The sequence below is a fragment of the Pelmatolapia mariae genome, linkage group LG14 (genome assembly GCF_036321145.2).
Source record: "Pelmatolapia mariae isolate MD_Pm_ZW linkage group LG14, Pm_UMD_F_2, whole genome shotgun sequence".
Classification (NCBI taxonomy): Eukaryota; Metazoa; Chordata; class Actinopteri; order Cichliformes; family Cichlidae; genus Pelmatolapia; species Pelmatolapia mariae.
Genome location: NC_086239.1, coordinates 24,522,428 through 24,544,151, shown reverse-complemented (window position 1 = coordinate 24,544,151; position 21,724 = coordinate 24,522,428).

Here is a 21,724-nt window from a genome sequence, read left to right as displayed (position 1 = left end):
TGATATTCAGACTATGTTCAGTGAGTTGCATCTTTCATTTCAACTACTGTAGAAACCACAAACAGAAGCCCACTGTGACTAATGGGATGCTATCTGATTTCTTAGATACTGTGGCATAAACAAAGCGCTGACGCACAAAAAAGAGATTAGGAGTGTCTGTGTTTCTATCTATCAGCCTTCCTGTCTCTTGAGCCTGTCTCTGTCTTACTGTGGTTTCTGTTCAGCTCTTACTGGGGTCTAGGTGGGCGGATCAGAAGTTCTAGCACTTCTGTACAACCTTTAGCCGGGCTGTCCTTTCCATCCTTCTCTGGTTTAATTTTCTCTGGTCAGACTTTGACTGAGCTGGGTCAGAGGCTATTGATTCACAGAGAGACAAAAAGGAAGGTCAATGAAAGGCAGCAGAGTTGCTTGAGAGTTGATGGGAACTATGAGCATGCACACACACACACACCTGCTGTGCTTCTCCAAGAATGGCTTGATTTGTGTTTGCTTGTACTACACATACAAGCACAAATGAAAGCATTGCCTCTTCTTAGATGGATGGCAGTGATTGTGCTGTGCATGCCTCTGGATATATCTCTATCATCAGCAGACTTCAACATGAGGTAGAGCTCTAACCTTGCCTGCTCATGTGTTCACCCAAAACAGAGCGAGAGAGTGAGGGAGGGAGAGAGAGGCATAAAATGATATCCAGTAAACATTATAATTGTGTGTGATATCTCTCTCTTGGAGCATTCTCTTCTTCCCTAATCTGTTCACATGCCAGGCACCTGGACTTCCCTGAATGTCAAGGGGAAATGGCTTATCAGCCCCCCATCCATTTCTTTTTCTCCCCGTCTCACTCTCATTCCTCTGTCCAGGCAGTCTGTCTGTGTGGCTCCCAGAGGGAGGCTACCCAGAGGTCAGATTTCCCTCTTCACCTTTTCAGTTCCTCTCCAACTTTTTGTCCAGCCTGCCCAGTGGGACGGAGGGTCGCTGGCTGACATTTATCTCCATGGATATGGAGTATGCTTTCAGAATGGGAAATGGGTTTTTCTCCTGCAAGGCAAGAGCCTAGAGAGAAGTATATTTTCATTGGTGTCATTTGGTAAAGAGATGGAGCGTGGACAAAAGAAGAACTCATTTGATTTTGATGTGTGTCCAAATTGCTGCTGAAGAATTGGCTTTGCTGAAGTACCGCACTCTCTGAGTGATCTGACTTCATGTTTTCAGTGTGTATGTGTGCAAATTATGTTTCTTTGATGCTCAGTGGAATTACTGTAGCTTGTTTGCTAATGGTGAAAGCTTCAGTTACTGTAGGTGCTTAGTCCATTCAGCTGGGTGATACATGTCAAAGTAATATCCACATGAATGCCAGGACCACAAATTTCCAAGCACACGTAATGAGATAACCAGTGTAATTGAGTTCACCTGTCAGTAGTGTCATCTTTTTTTTACCAGCATTAACGTCATGCTTATGCACAGACAGTTATCTTCAGGGTGTAGTTTTGATGTAGCTAGCTAAAAGCTGTTACAGTTTCATTCAAAGTTCTTTCAGGAAAAGCTAAAAAATTCATGTTTGACAAAAGTAATCTTTGCAGTAGCTTTTCATGATCTTGATCAGCAGAATTTCCTCTGTTGTTGGAGATAGAAGTGTTGAATTGTCAGCTTTTTAACTGGGTAACGGGAATCTGACATTTTGGTTTTATGGTTTTTGTCAAATGCTGTTAGTGGATCAAAAATCATTTTTCACACTTAAAGGCCAATTCATGCTTTTCATGTTGGTGTGTCTGTTGGATTGTGATTCATTGAGAGATTTCAAGTGTCTCTACACACTATGATGAGCCCTATTTGTTAGCTGACTTGTTTGTCAGCACATACAAATGGTGTTTAGTAGCATAGGCAGTGGCAGTTGTTTCTTGTTGGTAATAAACTACATCAGTATGACTACTTAAAATATGTTTCAAGATGTCTAGAAATGAGAATATAAATCAAACTGAGGGGATATCTTCTATTTTCTTCTGGTTATTCAATTAGAAAGAAACTAGAATGGATTCAAACCTCGAACCTTCTTGCTGTGAGGACACAGCGCTATCCACTGCACCACCACGTCGTCAGAAACATTATTAATAGGCCCATTTGTCACTCAGTGCAACTTGTCAGAATCAGCACCAACAATTCTATACATCTATAACTTAATTGTAGGTATCTATAATGAAAGCTTATAGAAAAGAATGGCAGCTATGTCACCATGATATAGCAAACATAAAAGCAGCAAATCATCACTTTCTGACAAGCTGATATTTTCTTGAAGGAACAGACAACATATTGAATTTTTACTTGAAAAAAATTACAAGGAAGCAGAAGAGACGAACCTCTCATGTGGTGACATATTGTTTGCACTGCTGAATGCTGTAATTTAATTTTTCACAGTGACAGTGTCTTCAAACAGTTACAAAGTTAACACATTTGAAAAGGGCCTGCTTGGCTCATTAGCAGCTGGGAATGGATCTTCTCACAGCAGGGAGAAGATGAGGGTCTGCCAGATGTAGATTTTGATTATTTGACCTGAGCTCTTCTAGGACTTAGAGGCCCTTTCTAAGGCTACGTCCATCGTTTTCTCTCCGTTTTGGCCTCCCATCGCCACTGAGACGGCGTTTTTGCTCACGGAAAACGCTGCGTTTTTAAAACGCTCTTCAAAACGCATACATTTGAAAACGGTGTGTCCAAAGTGTGGACAGTGTGGACAGCGAAAACGCAGACTTTCTAAAACGATGACGCATGTCATATGTCATGTGATGCAGTCATGTGACCAATTAAACTAAGGTAGCGGAGGGCATTATACAGCAGTTGTTTTGTATGCTCTCAATTTTGACAGCCCTATTAAAGATTAATATCAGTCTGTACATGCTCCAGATAGCTTTTCTTCAAATTCTTTAACTCTAACTTGCTTTTGTAACGTTGTACTTTTGTTTTACTCGCAGCAACAACTCCACCTCATTGTCAGTCCATTTAAAAAACTCGGTGCTTTTCCTCAACATTTTGCCGCGACGTCTCAAAGAACCGGAAAGTAAATAAGCGGCAGACTAAATGAGGCAGGTCGAATCTTCTTGCATTTCACGCATGCGTAGTACTGGAACGTAAGCGTTTTCGGCCGTTTCAATGTGGACGCACAACTCTGTGAAAATGACTGAAAACGCTAGTGTGGACGCGGAGCGTTTTTGGATGAAAACGCCGTTTTCAAATCTATCCGGGCTAGTGTGGACGTAGCCTAAATGAGTTGCTGGTGTTGGAGGTATCTTTCAGAGTATCACTGTGTTTCTATAAATGTGAGTTGTACAAAAAAAAGGTGCCTGTTTACTGGTCGTCTTTTCTTTGTGTGCCTGTGTGTGTGTTAGTATTTTTAGTCATGTGGTGCAGAACACAGTGGTAAAACAATTACAGTTCATCATCTAGAGCTTATCCATAGTACTGCTGCAGATGGTAAAGCTGTCGATCTACTGCAGATATCGCGTTTAGCATCTACAAAACACATGTGAATTCAGCACGGTCCCCTCCCTTTTTCTACAGGATTGTATTGTTGGCTAATTGAGATTCTATACCAACCTCAGCTCTGTGTGCATTGCTTTTATCAGTGGACTTTCATCTCACCCCCTTCATCCTCCATCCTCCTGCCTCGACCGAGCAGTCAGATATCACAGCCTGCCCCTGAGCCCTGAGCCCCGCAAGCTGCCGGGGTGGCCAGCTGCTCCCTCCGGCTCTCTAACACCACCAATTGAACCATTTCACTACTGACGATTGGTTGTATGGACAGCAGTATGGGACAAAAGCTTCAACAGGTTTTTATGTGCATTACAGTTCTCGTGTGCAAGCAGGTGTGAACGTACAATCACAGTAAAAAGGGTAGATCAGAGCGACGTTGTTAAGGCTTTGTTTACAATGCAGATAGTCAGAATGGGTTTATCAGGTAGTAAATCAGCAGGCAGCTTGTGTCTGGGGAGCTTTTAATTAGATTTGTCCAATTTTCTCACTTGCACCGACTCCCGTACACGTTCTTTCCTTTTAAATCTCTCGATCTCTTATCGTTCTCATTCACTGCATGACACACTCGCACCTCTTTCATGTGTTACTTGTGCCACGAATGTGTAAATATGGCAGGTGCATAAACACTGACAGTTTAAAGGCGGTTGGTTAAAGAGACTGATATGTAAAACGGGTCACGTCGACAAGGACGTGTTCGTATCGCTGAGCGCATAGATCCGTGTGTGTGGGTGTGTGTGTGTATGAATATCTGCTGACATAGGCTATGTGCCCTCCAGCAGTTCTCTTTGCTTACCCAACTCTTATTAAAGCAGTAAATACGGCCAGGACATAAATTTGACGCCATGATTTAATTCCACTCTCTCACGCCCTCTCTCTACACTCCCTCGCTCTCATTCGCTCTGTCTGTCTGTCTCTCTCTTTCTTTCTGTTTGTGTGTATGCGGGCATGCTGATGCTCGTTAATATAGCATTAATGCTGCCTTCTAATTACAAGAAGCCAAGAACTGCTGGGGGGCGAAGTTTGATGCAGTCTATTTCAGGGTGCTCTTTTGAAATATGCCCACCTTTCCATTTCTCATCAATCTAGTTTAGAGGGGGTGATATATTGCTGCTGTGTGAGTTTTTATGAGTGTGTGTAATTGGAGTTTTATGTAGATGTTCTTGGGCGGTTAAAGAGCCAAACAAGCTGCAGGTGTTAGTGCCTCTTATCCTCCCCAACTTAAAGGCACTCTGGATAGTTGCAGAACAACCTGATATAACAGAGCGCAACCAGGTACACAGCCTTCTATTTACAGTACTGGCCCTTTTCCAAAACACTACACCACAGATGATCAAAAACCTGAAAAAGATGAAGTTGTAAATATAATTCATTCCCACCTTAATTTTACTTTGAGATATATATCTAACAGCCTTTCACTGCTCCACATAAAACCCCAAATGACGCGATGACTGTCCTTGTGGAATGTTATATTGCGTAGAAGGAAAACTATATATTTTGTTTTTGTAATTTTGTGTCTGTGTTATGCCACACATCTGGTGCAGCCCACATGCAGATGCATTTAAGCGTCGTTTGGGCTACTTTTGGTGACTGCAGCTAAATGATGGCTCTGTCCACTGTTGAGTGAGCCATATGAGCCCCACAAGTCAGGAGCTAGGCTTTACAAGTATTACGGCCAATCCTAGGAGGTTCTGAGAAGAGTGTTTACTCCTTTTAACACCCTGTTTAAGTGTTATCAAGCTGTGGGACCAACATGAACATCAATTTTCTTTTAATTTAAATACCATTATGGAAGTTTTATTAGATTTTATTGGGTGTAATGCAAGTAGAGATAAGACAGGGCCTTGCAAGCAGCGATAAGGGGAGTGGATTGAGAGAGGAAGGAATGACACATGGGATGTATATGAACATCTGGGGGAGGGATGAGGACAAGTTTTAATGTTATGTCAGATTTGTATAAAATATCAGGTTCAACTTTTAATTGGGCTGCAGAATGTTATTATGTGGTACCCAAACACATCCTCCTTCTCCATCTCTGCATCATAAACTTTGCCTGACTAAGTCACACACACACAAAACTAGTTTCTTGTGTGAATAGCTGTGAAGGAGGTTTCTGTAACTTGTGAAAAATGCATTTGGGGCAGTGCAGAGAAGAAATGGGATGAAAGCACAAAGGAAAGAACACTTTAGCCACACTCCTAACCCGCCCATCATGCCTTTCTTCTTTTCTTTAGTCTAAGACGGAGTGAGACAGTGAAAGAAAGCATTAGAAGAGGTGTGAAAGGAAGAAAGGGTGAAATCTGGACTCCTCAAGGCTTCAAACAGGAACATGGCTTTCATCACCTTACAGATAGAAAGAACAGAGTGATTGTTCTGTAGAATATGATCATATACTTGCACTGAAATAAGGCCGACCAAGCTTTGTGCAAGAGACATAAAGTTAGCATGTGGTATTAACTTAACCCATGTTTGGTATTCTATTTTGTATCTCTGGATATTACCTATTGAGCTATTACTGATTACAAATATTACCTTTTTTTAATTTCTGCTTCTACAGCTGTGCTCATTTCACTTCCTGTTCTCTCCATATCTCTTCTCCATTCCTGTCCCGTGGTTACCTGGGAAACAGTTTCCTTTGCAGTGAGAAAAAGAGTCAAATTTAGTTAATGTTCTCATCCCCTTCAGGGCTGACATAAAAATAAAATAGCATTCAATGGCATCGATATGTTTCCTGCACAAACGTGTGCGACTGTGCGGCATTCATTAGGTGCTTTATTAAAATACGGTTTCCCCACGGTGTCCATAATTTGTAGTGATTTTTAGTTGTGTTTTTTAAAAAGCTGTGTTCAATTTTTCAATTCCCGACATTTTCTTTGTCATACCTTCCTTGGTTTTATTGATTAGATGAAGCCACAGTCTTGTACTGGACACATGTCGTCTCTTACCACACATTTTGAGTCCAACCGCACAATTACTTTAGCCTGTCTTCAGTTTCTCACTTTTCATTTTGCCTGTTGAACTCTGATCGGAAGCAGGTAGTTAAAGCTGTGTAAGCATATACTTTGAGGACAGTTAAAAAGAACAGTTTACCCCAAAATCAAATGTACATGTTTCTTGTAACTTCAGCCAGATCATTGCAGAAAGAGGCATGCGCCTTCTTGTGTCAAAAGAAGCTTGTGACATTGTGACAGGATATGAACCTGTATTATTAGGCATCTATTCACTTCTTTTGGAAATCAGAAAATATGGCTGGGTTAAGAGGTCATCCAATTACACACTGGGGAGGTGTGGTGGGGGAGGGGACTCACGTCACTAGCAGTAATAGTAGAAAGACTGAATAACTCACTGGTATTTTCCTTGTGTGTATGTGTGGTTATTCCTATGTTTATATTACACAAAGAAGCAAGTGGTATTGATAAATGAATTCCAGTAGTTATTAAAATCATCTAGGTTATTGTTTTTTAGTGCCATTTATCTTTCTTTGCAGATGCATTCGAATAGTAAGCGTTGCCACTGAGATATTGAATTTTTTCTTCCTCTGTTTCCAGTTCAGGAGGATTGTTTTCTGAGAGACTGTCATTCTGATCAATATGGGTTACCCATATTTCAGTGGTGATTCAACTGAAATAACATTTCCAAGCAGTCAAATTGATGGAGACGCTGCAATGCTTCAACTCATGTATAAAGATAATGTTTTGGTGATGTTTATTCAGAATGTTTAAATAGCTCGGTAGAGCAAAGGTGCCATGTAGGTAATTATGTGCGGTGATTAATGTGCAATGTGTGCAGTTATCAGAAACTGTGAGATTGTGAGATCCTATCTTGTGTAATATGAGGCGACGTTTAGAGTCATAGAAAATATATTATTGCACATGTGTCCAGTGGAATTAAAATTCCCAGGTCTTTATCATAATTTTAAAATAGTTGTAAAAAAATGTAAAAACTGAAATAATTTTGCGAGAGATGTCCTTTATTATTACTTTTCAATACAAATAGTTTTTTGGGGGATTTTTTTTTTCTGCTGCAGTCCAAGTTCAGCTTGATCCTTCTGTTTCTCCTCTGTGTGTTTGTTTGTGTATGTACGTGACAGGGACCCAGTGTGTGATAGCTGAGCCCTGTCACCCACTCCCACAGTGAGGTGAAATGCTTTTCACTGCTCGCTGCCTTTCTTTTCCATGCTCCTCGGGCTGCATGAGCATCCAGGTGGGACAGCAAGCAGAGAATATTGAAGCCCCATAGCTATGTGCATGTGTGTGTGTGTGTGGCGTGTACAGGTATGCATGTCTGTTTCCCAGCATAGCTGCGTGCACATGTAGTGTGTAGCTGCATGATTTTCAACCAGCGGAGTGTATCCAAAAGCGAGACATCCCTGTAGGCAAGCTTTCACTATCCAGCAGTCCCGTCACAAGCCTTTCTCCGTCCTGCTGCTACTTTTACAGGATTAGAGCTGCCACCAGTGCCTCTTCTGTTTGTGTGGCTGTGTGCTTCACAGTGAAGATGGCAAAATGATTGAGCAAAGTTGGAGGCAGCAATATCCATCATTTATATAATGAAGCCACTTTTTTGTTTTTTATTGAGGTGATGGCAGAAAAAATTAGCTTTGCAGCATGCTATCCCACATCTATATGATGGTTGTCCTATTGGCCATCATTGAACTGTCTCAGTCGCTACCTTATTAACTGTAGCATGCAGCTGCATGACTAATAGACTAATATTACACTGATAACAATCCTTACTGTGGTGTAATTGCATGAGGCAATTTCCATCCGCATTAGCCCATCTCTCCTGCACTGATAAAGAGCTGGGAAACCTTCCCATTAACTGCCTAGAATTAGTTATTAGATCAACAAATATCAGGCCTCAGAGTTGCTCATGAGATCTGTCAGAAATATATTAAATGCAGATGGGATGTGTCTGGCACCTGATCATCTTTCAGATACAGAGTGTCTCTGTAACAGTTTTTAGAAGAGAGAAAAATACATTTTATGACACTCTACAAGTGTCGTTAAATCAGTAAAACCCAATTTGTTTATTTGAACAAGTAAGAGTGTGAATACAAGATATCTTCCACATTTTTACAACACATCATTTAGTCATCCTTTCATCATGATTCATCATTTCACCCAGCTTGAACTGTTCATTCACATGTAGCTTACAGTTACATAACAACATTGTGTACTAATAATTATCACGGACACCAACATTTACCATGCACAAACATATACTTAAACTTAGCAAACTCTTCTGGAAACTTAATATTATAAAGGGTATTATGATGCGTCTTGTAGGTTGTATACAAGTGCAACCATTTTAAATTTGAAGCTTGATTAAGAAATCCCATTTACATATAATACCATGAATTTAAAACGAAGCCTTAGTTCTCAATCAGCTCTGTGGAATTTAGGAGAGTGGCCAAAATGTGCTCGCTCTCCAAAAGTCTACAGCTCAACCTGATCCTCACAAAGACAGCCAGGCAATGAGACACACACATGCACACATCACATTATCTCCCACGGCATGGCGACATTTGTCCATTTGGAGAGCAAACATTAGATTCAAATAGTTCTCAGAAAATGGCTGCAAATCTGTCCAACTTTCACACTCTCTCACACACATTCATACATTTACTGAGATAAGCGATGGAGCTTATCAGTCAGGAGCACAGGCTGAGACATGGTAGCCAAGTAACCTGTCTGCTCCCTAACAGGAAACAATAAAGATATTCACAGAGCACAAATGAACACGCAAGTGTGCATGTCCTTCACCGCGAACACAATGACGCAGATACGGTTTGGGAATCGTGTCCATTTTAAATAATGACCCATTCACCAGCGCAGCCAAAGATACATCCCCGATCCAAGTTCATTAACCTTTTAAGGGTTTCAGAATTTTTTTTTTCTTTTTCAGAATTCTCCTACACAATGCTGCAACATATTGGAGACATCACAATGTAGCAGTTACACCAGATCATATAATTTACAGAGAGGCAACACATACACACTGCAGGTTGTGCTGCCCATAATCATAATGAAGAGTGGTAGCTGAGGTCAGATGGGCTGCTCTAAGTTTTAAGTGAAAGGGCCATGGCAGGCATGGGTGGAAATTTCTCCTGTCTTACTCCAATCTTGATTCAGTTCTTAGTAATAAATTCTAGATGTGGATTTGCGTACCTGTCTATCCATAAATCTTAATGAGGCAAAGAGCACTTCTAAATATTAAAGTTCTCACTGTACGGTTTCAGTATTACCTGCTGTTTGATCTGACTGCTATTTACAAAAAACAGGTAGGTATATAACTTATACTCTTATAATCCTGCCTCATGCATAAAGGGCAGCAGCATATAAAATGAATGTCAGATCATAATACAGATGTTGTAAAGCGTAGCACAGATAGTGTTTTCAGCATTTGCAAACACACTTCTCACATACTCTGTGATGTACCCTGCTCACTTGTTCAGAACAACACTCTTTTTTCTGCTCCATCAAATCACATTTTTTCTGCTAATTACTCAATACTATATATAGAGGAATTAGTGTTTTCTTGTATTTACTACCATCAGATTAGCTTTGAAGCAAATGATTGAATTCAACAACTGCAGTCACATTGAACTCATAATCCTTGTTATGCATATCAGACTAGCAGTCACAGAGACATTTATTATTCGTTCAAAATTCAGGGATTGTCAAAATAACGCAACGACGCACACACAGACACATTGGAGCTCCTTTAAAGACATCTGATTGGTCAGCCTAGTTTAACTTAAACCTTGTGACCTCATTTGGAAATACCCACAGGCATGACAGAGAGAGTGCATGCCATATGTAAAAGATTAGATTCTACACCGAGTTAACATGTAACTTGACTGCCCAGTAAAATAATACGTCTGGTATAAAATTGCTCTGAAAAAGAACTTAACGCATCTCCTTCCACATTGCCAGCTGCGTGACTTCTCCGTGCTTTTTAAACTCTCTCAGCTCTGTAAACTCAGCTGTCCTCTTATCCCCCGAGTGCCACCCTTTCATTTAAGGCTTTGTCCAGTGCTACATGGTGATTCATGTATTTTGGCCTTTCATTCAAGTTTTAGGTCACTAGAAATGAACCTTTTTTAAAAACTCCTACCAGGGTGAAGACTCTGAGAAACTCTATTGACACTGTATAGACAGGAAAAAGAGTGTTATACTCCGTCTGTTGGTATCTTTGTAAACAGGTAATACTGTAGTTCACCTGTTTTTGGACTTCTTTATTGGTTGTTGTATTATTCTGTGTATACCCATCTGGTTTGGCAACTGTATGCACTTCAGATGCCATCAGACCAAAGCAGGAAATCTTAACAGAAATGGGAAAAAACCCACAAAATTTGAAAATAGACATTTGTTCTTCTTATCAGAAAAATTGCCTTCCAATATGCTGAAGTTACTTTAGGTCTTTTGCTTAAGCAAAAACTTGTTGCCTACTACAATTTTAACATAAAGGAGGACACATCAGAAGGGGACATTGATTTTTGTGGGGTTTTCTTGTTTTTTGTTTTGTATTTTTTAGGGTGGGGGTGTTCCATCATCATATTGAGCTCTTTTGGCCAGTGTATTCTCACTGAGGCTTGTTATCCAGAGCACTGAGCTCTCATTTCATCTGTAACACGGACAGGCACTGAAACATGGCATGGGCTCTGTTAGTGCATGAGCATGGACAGTGTGTAGGAATATGTGAGCATCTGTATATCCCTCCACCTGCGAGTTGTTGAGTGGAAAGATGCCATACTGCGAATAAGATGGGCTTGTCAGCAGCTGCGTTGTGGCCCATTGAACATCCCCTCTCAATGCAGCCAGCTCATCCCTTCTCTTTCCATCTATCCTTTTCTGGCTTTGCTCATTCCATTTGCCCTCCATTGCCTTATTCACCCTCCCTCTGTTCTCCATAAACCTTTTCTTGCAACCAACTCAATGCCCATCTTTCTTCATTTCACCTCTTTTCATACATCTTGCAGGCCTGCCCATTGACTCCCTTTTCCTACTGTGATACCTCTTTGTATCCCTTTCCCTTTTCATGATACTGCACTTATATTATACTCCTTTCTTTCCTGGTCTCTCTTTGTACTTCCCCTCTGGTCCTTGTCTTACAGTTTCTTTATTCTGCTCCATCTGCTTCTACATTCCTTTGGAGTGAAAGACGTCTGCCTCTTATTCTTTCTGTTTGGTTATTTTGCTTCTTCCTCTTTTCACTATTTTTCAGCACAGTATTGTTTTCTTCTCTCTTTCTTCTCTCTGTGCCTTTAACCATTGATCCCATTATCCTTTTCCTCTCAATGCTTTACCTGCGTAAAAGAGAAAAAAAGAACCTAGATGTGCAGAAAATCCAAAAAGTGATGTAACAAAACACAGCACAAAATAATAGCACAACTCAATAAAAAGAAAAAAAAATACAGCAAAAAAGCCTCACACAAGGAAGTCATGTAGTTTTCACCTAAAAACCTCCCTGAAATTACCCATTCAAGGAAAGAAATAGATTATTCAGACTTAGGCCCAGTTAACCTGGATCTACAGAGTGGTCAGTGACCCCTGGCAGATTGTTATGGAGAAAAATATATGAAATATAAAAAAATATGCAGGCAGTTGTTAGATAAAAATGTACGGTGCTGTACTGAAAAACCTTCTTACCATTGCTTTGGTTGCTAGCAGGTTGCTGTGATCGCAGCAATATTCACTACTGCTTTTTATTATAGATTTTAAATACTACCTAACTACATACATTACGGACACACGTCCAGAACACCAAACACCTGTTTTGAAAAGAAAAGTCCATTTGCCAAAGTTTCTAGAGAACATGACAGTTTGATAAAGTACACGCAAAGACCAAGGAGAGGATGGGGAGTGGTAGAAAAATATATGTATAAATAATAAACTTTAATGGGCAATTAATGTCATTCAGGTAAGTGTCAATGCTTTAATGAGCTATTATTATCGGCGTTCACGACACCCGTGCTTTCTCTGCTAACGTCAAAATGCGTTTTGATTGCAAAGAGCATTAAGTGGGAGGAGAGACCTGTCATAGCATCAAATCAAAACAGGTGGATGGCTTCACCAAGCTAACTGAAAGGAAAACAGACAGAATATCACAGGGTCTTGTCTTTTTTATCCAGGTCCTATAAGATAAACTGATGTTTCTTTTTTGTGTGTGTTATTTTGTGGCTGGAACACTGAGCGTTTCCACATCAATAATAATTGTACCAGGTAATGTTTTCAGCATGAATTATTCTACAGTTTTTTTCTGGTGTTATTATTATTATTAATAATATTAATAATAATAATAATAATAATAATAATAATAATAATAATAATAATAATAATAATAATAATAACTAATAATAACTGGCTTGGAACATTAAGCATCACAGTAAACTGAAGTTCCCATTTATAGCAACAAATTGTTTTTTTCTTGTGGATAACTAATAATAATATAATTATTTGTTATTCTCTTAGACAGAATCCAGTATATTAAATTTATCTCTAATTGGTGACAGATAACAACTGTCACAAACTGAGAACCTAATCGTTTCTAAGCAATTTCCATGTGACTGATTGCTGTAACATCTTACACCACCACCCCTCCCCCCCAAAAAAAGCTCATCTCAGATCAGCTCTTTGCTTCACCTTCTTCATTTCCTTCTCTATCTTTGTTTTATCTCCCTCACTACCACCCCCTCTAACCTTCCCTCTGTGTATTGTCTAAGCCGGCCTCTTGGCTCCGCTTTAATCTGCTTCTGCCCTGAACATCAGTCAATCACCAGCAGTCCAGCCTGCCACCTGTCTCAATTTCAGTCAGTACATTGTGTAACACTTTACCTTCAGCTGGTCCTTCATCTTTCATCCTATCTGTTCCCCCATCCGTTCTCTCACCAGTCACCCATCTCTCCTCCTAATTTTCTAATTCTTTTTCATATATATCTTAAGCGTTCTAGGAAAAGCACACACTTTTTAATCACCTTTCTATATGTGTTTCTGCAATGTCCACATTCGTCACTTCTGTTAATGAAAGTGCCCGTTAGCTCTGTGTGTCTTTATGCTTAAAGTACATTAATGATTTGTTTAACCTTAGCATAGTCCCGCCTTCCAACCTATCTATCTATTTAATTGAGATCAGCATTGACCATAGAGGTGGGTGGTGACTGACTACTTCATCCATGTTATATTATTATTATGCAGGATTGAAAAATTATCTATTCCATATATACTTGACCTTGAAACGAGGCTAGTGAGATCTGAAGCATAAGAAGGGTGCGGACAGCAAATAAAGCTATCCATCAGGGGGGATGGAGGGAAACAGAAGCAGAGCTGTTTGGGGTGAAAAGAGTGATGGGTGGAGATGTGAGGGAAGAGAAATGAGGGGACGAGGGCTGGCAGACAGGTGAGAAGACAGAGAGGTCTGGTGATGGGCAGAGGGCAATCCATTGGAAGAAGGAAAGGATGTGAGAAACAAAGAGAGAGGGATGAGGAGGGAAGAGAGAGAGATGGCTGCTTTAAGGAGATTAGCTTTTTTAGATAGAGTAGATGAGACAGAAGGGGAGTGATGATGGGGAAGTTGGAGCTATAAAAGCAAGAAAAGAGAAAATGTGAGCGCTTGTGAAGAGCCCGTAAATGCTTACAGGGTTTGTTTTACCCCAATCTGATTAATGAGGTTGTTTACTGGCTGTAAACAGTGCAGGATCTAGAAAGTGCAGATCAATTGAATGTCACCCTTAGAGAAAAAAAACATAGCATGCTCCATAAAGAGCAATACTAGCCCCACCATCTCTGCTCAACCGCATACACCTGACAAAAGACACAATCGAATGACACATAAAGTGTTTCTCGAAACACAGATTACAGTGTTTGATTTATCAAATTGTGCCTCCTTTAATTATGATGTTTGTGTAAGGGTGTAAGTGTGTTGGAGTTCTGGTTGGATGAAACTTGACCTGTTTATGAGGCACCATGACACAGGATTTATTCTAAGGGATAAATGAAAACCTAGCAGGAATGAGGCCTTGGTTGATGCAGGTAAGATGGATGGAGTGATGAAACGGTCAAAAGCAAGGGTCAGTAATCACGCCGTGGTGCACTTTTCCAACATTACCGAAACCCAATATTTACTATGTGTACTGAACGCTTGACATCAATACAGCCACGTATAAACAAATGTAGATTTCATTCTGTGCCACCTTTCGATACACTTGTTCTCAGAGAAATTTAAATCAACACAGAAATCCATTTTACTGCCACTCTCCTCACAGCTTATTGCCATCGGGGTTGTTTGCTGCTTTGCCAAGTAAAGCTTGAAGTGTGTTGCAAGACTATTGACTGCAGTGCAGCCACAACTCGTCAGTTGAAAGTATGCCCAAAAGGCGGAGCCGGTCTTCTTAAAATGTACTATTGGGCAACATCTTCAAATCCCAAAGTGATGTGAAGTGGGAGAGGTTATTTCTGACAGCCAGTTGTTGCAAAATATGTTCTGAAAAATAAGTTGTAATTCTCGAAGACTTGTGGTTAGTCTACAGTGAATTTCTCAAATTCAAACAAGGTTTGATTTTTGGTTTTGTTGTTAAAACTGCTAAAAAGAACAAAAGATTTTGAAAAAAAGAAGAATTTAGCACTTTTTTATCATTTACTTCAGTATAAAAAACTCAAAAAAAATTCTGTATAAAGAACTAATCAGTTGACTGTTGACTATTGACTTGAGAGCTCACTAGACATCAAATATCTTGGCTTCAACTAGATTTCAGCAAAGCTAAAATTACATTTGCAGTAACTGCAATCACACTACGACCTTTACCATGAATGTTTTTGGGGGGGAAATTCCGTGGCCAGTGTTGTTTCCGTGTTAAGGCCAGAAGGTGGCACTGTGGTAAACTTAAAAGTATTGTATTTGCTCTTATATTGGACAATTTCATTTCAGGAGATAGGGAAACATCTTAAATCTGCCTAAAATTCTGTCAAGTGAGCTAGCAAGTTTGTGTTGCAATTCTTCAAATTTGACTAAATGGTGAGAATACCAGTATTCCTTGGAAACTACTGGCATCTGCAAATCAATCATGAGGAGGTTTTTGGTGCACCACAACTTCATATCTTTTTGCGTCTAATTTCACTCTAGCGACTCTCAGCAACTTCCAGAAACCACTCACCAGCAGGCCGCAGAATACACACTTCTACTACACACAGTCTCTAGTAATGTCTGGATAAGTTCATAGAGATTGCCGCCAGCCTCCAGTAACAATTTTTTTTTTGCCTCATAATTGGTGGTTGCTAGATAGTTGTTGACAGGTCTCTCGGCGCCTGTGACTTTGGCCTAACTCCGTTAAGAGCTAAAGATGTAGGTGCAGAAAAACTAAAACCACAATCTAAACCTTAAATAGATTTTACTTTAAACTTTCTTTTTCAGTTTTATTTAAAAAAGCAGATATGACACCATATTTTGTGGTTTGAATTCCCTCCCAAACATATGACTCACTGTTCATATCAATAGAGCCCAAGGCTCAGACATGTATCAAACAACAAACAAAAGACAATTTATCAAGGACTATGTTGGAAAAAAGTTTCATTTTAGTGTTCTTGGGCGAAGTCTGAAAACTATCACAATCAATAACCTGGAAGTCAGTACCTCTAAAACAAAAAAAGCTAGTCATCAACTTCAGGAGGTCCTGTACCTGCAGAATACACAAAAGCTTCTAAACACCATCAAAAGTGTTGAATTGTGTCTCATAACACTGTGCACTGCTGCCACTCCAAACCTCCTGTGCAGTTTCACCAAAAGTACTGTGTAATTGCTATGTGGGTGTATTGTGGGTGTATTTTAAATTATATTTTTTCTGTAATTTAAACTCTTAGATTCTTTCATTCTATATATTCTTGGTTTGGGTCATGATGGGCAAATGGTATAAAAACTGCCAAATGAAACATGCGAAGCTACCCGCCGTGGCCCTTGTGAATAAAGGAGCAGCCAAAAGTTGCTATATGTATGTTGATTTTTAGTTTTATAAAGTAAGTCTTTATCAAACTTGCTTAAACACACAGGGAGGTGCTCTAAATTTCATTGTAAACTCGTATGATGACAAAAATGCATTTTATTATATTCTATTCTACTCTAATCTAAATTTGAAATGGGAAGATGGACTGGGAAGATATGTCCCACTAGACCAGGGGTCAGCAACCTTTAAGACCCAAAGAGCCATTTGGACCCGGTTTCCACGCAAAAGAAAACACTGGGAGCCGCAAATACTTTTTGACATCTAAAATGAAGATAACACTGTATATATTGTTTTTTACTTTTATGCTTTGTATGTGAAGGTGTGTTGCTTATGAAATCCATGAAGTGCTATAGAGAAAATTACATTTTATTTATGTAATGAACACATTTTGAACTCTTAAAGAAATATAACAAAAGGAAAGACACCCAGCTGAACTAAAATGATCCATGCAAACAAAAACTGTTGTGAGCCGCCACCCTCATATCGCCTTTGGGCTTTTGGAGCCTTGACCTGACTTTTAAAAGATAAATGGAAAAAAAGCACTATGCTGCTGAAAAATTAAAAATAGATATTTGCAAAATTCTGCCTAAATATGTATTTTACCTGGTTAATGTGTGTGGCGGGGTGTGGCCTGCAGCACCGCTGCAGGGGAGGCGGACGCACCTGAGCAGCACCCGCAATCACGCCTCGCCACCTTAAAGTCTGTGCTCTCTCTGCTGTTGTGTTGGTATGTGTCGGGCTGTGAGCTGAAAAGCTACAGCCGGCTGTAGTGTGAAAAGTGGTCAGTAAAGAAAAAAGCATGTTCATGGAAACATCGTCGGGTCTGCCGTGATATCTTTACAATGGGACTTCTGCTCCTGAACCTCTGCGCACAGCGTCTGCAAATCGGGGCTGTACGAAGTCACTTTCATCTTTACGCAGGACTGTAAGCTGTCATCTGTGAGGCGTGAGCGGTGTTTGTTTTTAACGTAGTTCACGGTGGAGAATAGCTGCTGACATAATGTGGATCCGAAGATCCATAATTGGCCTACCTGGGGTTGAAAGTCTCGATAAATGCACGGCATTTCCGCGGGTATACCGGCTTCCGAGAGTGTGACTCTTATTTTGAGCGATGAAAAAATAATAGAATATAATTTTATTTTTATATTTCAATATCACAATAATCTTCCAATTTAGAACTACAAGTTAAAAAAGAACTAACATAAATAAAATACACTTCAGCTAAATACTTCTAATTTATTTTCCCAAACCACGCGGAGCCGCACTATAAGGACTAAAGAGCCACATGTGGCTCCGGAGCCGCAGGTTGCCGACCCCTGCACTAGACAAAGCTGCTTTGACTTCATAAACTATACGAGATAGACTGATGTATCAAAAGTGGTCACGGTGGAGTCAGAGGCCAGAATTATACATATTTAAACAGGAGGGTGAAGTACTGATATATCAAGGGGCAAGCAAAGTACACTGGTTGACTATATTGATGTGTCTTGTAAACAGAGATAACCTCTTATTAGTGCTAAGTAACATGCTAATGAAACAATGAACAATATTCACCAAAACCAGAGGAGAAACTTACTGCATGTGATGTATCATACAGCCAGAGCTGTTATTACTCAGATAATTGGAGGGATTGTTGCAAAGCAACAATCACACTATATGTTATTGTCATCAACCATTTTTCTTCTTCTCACATCATTTGTAATAGACAGACCGTTCATGTCTTAAAATGACCAGCTCAACTGTGTGCTGCGTGCTTCTATTCAGGATTCTTAAAATACTGTTTCTAAAAAAATTCCAGTTTTTCCAGTGATGAAGTCCCACTGAGTTTGAATGGAGCGCAACTTCCCTCTCAACTCTCCCTTACTGACATTGTGTCAGAGTTACCACTCACTCAGTTCTCCATTGTATTTTGAAGGTTGTGAGTTCAAGTACAGCATAGGCTATTTTTCACAATGATGTGGGGTTTTTCTTTGTATGTATTGTATATTACACATCGACACACTTTTCAGAAAACAGCCTCACACCATCATGGTGAGTCACAGCAAAGTGCACTGTGGTACAGTTTGTTTTTTTTACGATAGAGACAAACCATTTTTGACCAATGTTATAATCCTATTTTTTTCTGTTGTGAAGTTGAGCACTTTAACGTGATGGGACTGTAGGGGCTGCTTTGCTTTTGCTGTCAACTCTTTTTTTTCTTTTACTTTTGTCCTTTCTTTTATGACATTAACCACGTGGCCATCGTGGTATTCAACTTAAAAACAGCATGTTATAATTAATCTTGACCTTGCATTGCCAGATTCCTCTCCCCCTCTCTTTTCTGTCCTTTATTTGTTCCAGCATTGTTTTCAGCCCCTTATCTCTCCAGATACCCTCCTTCTTCATCCTGTATATCTCAACTAGCTGTTCACTTATCTTGGTCTTCTTTTGAGTGTTGCTATAGTTACTGATGTTAGAGAAAAGGACAACTGGTGTGAGGCAGCAGGGGGCCGTGAGACTGAGCGATTTAAATGAAAGCCAGGTTAGGACCTGCTGGAGTGCTACATGTTGTACCCAAGTTTAACGCACACACGGATGCATCCAAACATTTGGAAGCACAAATAAATACAAATAAAGGGAAAGGTCAAATTGTAGAGGACACTAATTAGCACTGCATTAAAATAAGGACTATCTCCTGTCTTGTTACCAGAAATGAGCCACGTCTCTGGAGTAAATTCTCACATGTGTGACCTTGACCTTGTGTGGGTGGAGGCGAAGATGGAACGCTTCATTCTGCTAGTTTCATTGTTTATGGAACTTAAATACTAAACAAAAGTCTTTCATTCTCACTGCCCCATCTGCCTAGTCCTCCTCCTCCTCGCCTGCCTTGCCCTCTCATTTTGATGAAACACAACACTTTTCATTTCTACTCCACCATTCCACCTATATCCTTTTCCTCCCACTTTGCTGTCCTCACCATCTCTTCTTGACATGCTTTCTCGATTCACTTCGGCTTCATCTGTCTGACCCTTTCCTATCAGTTCTTCTTTTTCTTAACCTCTTTCTATGGTCTGTTGCTGCCTATACATTTTCTCCCTCTTTCTGTAATTTAGATTTTCATCACACTTTGCTTTCTCTCTGTCTCTCTCAGACTGCCTTTCATTTTATTTCTTTTGATGACTATCTCTCTTTTTCACTTCCCCATCTTTGTCTCACACCGTCTCTGTCTCTCTGCACCGCTTCAGTCTCTTTCTGCCTCCCTGCCTCACAGTTCTCCTCTATTAGCATTCCCCCAGGGTGGCTAGACTCCACAATGTGTCGTGTGTCACCTCACCAAAAGGCAAACAATAAAGAAAAATGAAATGTGCCTTTGCATGGAGGAGAGAAGTTTTGAAGAAGAATAAGGAGAGACAGACAAGGTGGGGGGGGAAAGCGCTGTAATTGAATGAGACAAAAAAAGACCAGCCTGTGTATTGGAAGAACACAGACAAATTTGGTCATCCATATGTATGAATGGTACAGAGACCAGACAAATGGATGCATATGAGCCGTGAGTAACTACCCATTTTCCTCTTTTTCCAATAAAAAGCAGCCCTGCACAGGTGTGGTGCAGTGCCGCGCATCAGTGTATTCCTGCCCAGCGACACAATTTGCAGAAAATCCACAGAAAAAAGCATTCCCCTCAGCTTTGGTTTGGTTCACAGTTTGTTCTTTTAATATGAGACATGGTTTGGTATTTTTATCAGTGTAAGAGTCGTGGTTCAATATATGAGCAAGATGAAGCAGATTTTTTACAACTCAAAGTTTATCTGAAACAGTTTTATCAATTAATCGACACAGACTTTGATAATTTGAATAATTTATCATGATACATTCTCTTAAGTATTTTTTGGTCCTTTTCTCTGTTACACATCACAGTAAACTGAATGTCTTTGAACTTTAAAATCAGAAAAACTCAAAGACTTGGAAATCGTGACAGGCAAATTTCACTGAAAGAGAAACTGATAACAAAAATATGAATAAGAATAAGACAAAAAATGATGCATATTTATATGCAGTTTTACTGTTGCAAGTCTTCATGTAATTCCCTCTGTATGTGCCATTACACAGTGTGCTGTCAGATCTATTTTTATCACTATACCATCCCTCACAGCACAACATGAGCGTAGCAAAGTGTACTTTTCAGATACGCCGTTTGCTAAACAATGGCTGACACTTACAACCCTGAGAAATCCTGTCATCTTGTAGGGTATTCATGAAATGCCCAAGAAATGTATGGAAGCTGTGAATATGAAATGCATGCATTATTCTCTGCGAGTGTGATCTAGTCCCGTATCTGATTTGGACCTCATGCTTGTCTCTTTACAGTAAAACACTGGTGACAGTCGCACTCCTTTTTCATTTGCTGGAGAAAATATGTGTCCAGCGGGAGAGCAGTGTCCTAACTGTTTGTTGCTAGTATTTTCATAAAAGGGTGCACAAATATACGCCTGTGTTCAGGTAATACGCATAATCATGGTGTGCACAGAAGTGGGAATCCATCTTCAAACTCAAAATCAAGCATGCATTCAAGGTAGGGGTGGGCGATATAAACGATATACGATAGAAACGATATAGATTTGGCCAACGATAGAGATTTTGACTATATCGCTCTATCGCGATAGCGCATGTTGATGATGTCATCAAGCTGCGCCTGTTTTGGTCGAAAGTATTGCAGCGGCTACAACCATTATCATCTGTAAATTATGTTCTCCTGACTGAAGTTTGGCCCGTGTATAGCATCCTGCTATGCGATTGCATTTGTCCCTGACAACCAGAATCCCTCATGTTAACTTTTATCGAGTGGAAAAAAAGTTGCCGTTCATCCACCAGCTTCACTTTGCTAATGTTATGCTAACATAGCTGTGTCGCTAGCAATCACGTAGCACAACATTATATACCAGGTAGTCCAACTTCGGTAACCCTGCAAACGCCACTGCTGTTTAGTTTTCTGTCTTCATTTATGTTGGGAGTGATAGCAGTGCTGTACGTTTGAATTAGTTTCAAAAATCTCTCATTCAGAACATGGTATGAAATGTTTAGGTATAAACTAGCGAGCTAACTTCCTGTTAACTTCTAACTCCGTTAAATTTAATAAATTCTGTTTTCATGGATGCATGGATGTTAAACTTAATTGTTACACCCGATAAAGCAGCAACGCTGATGATTTTATTAAAGATGAAAGAATTT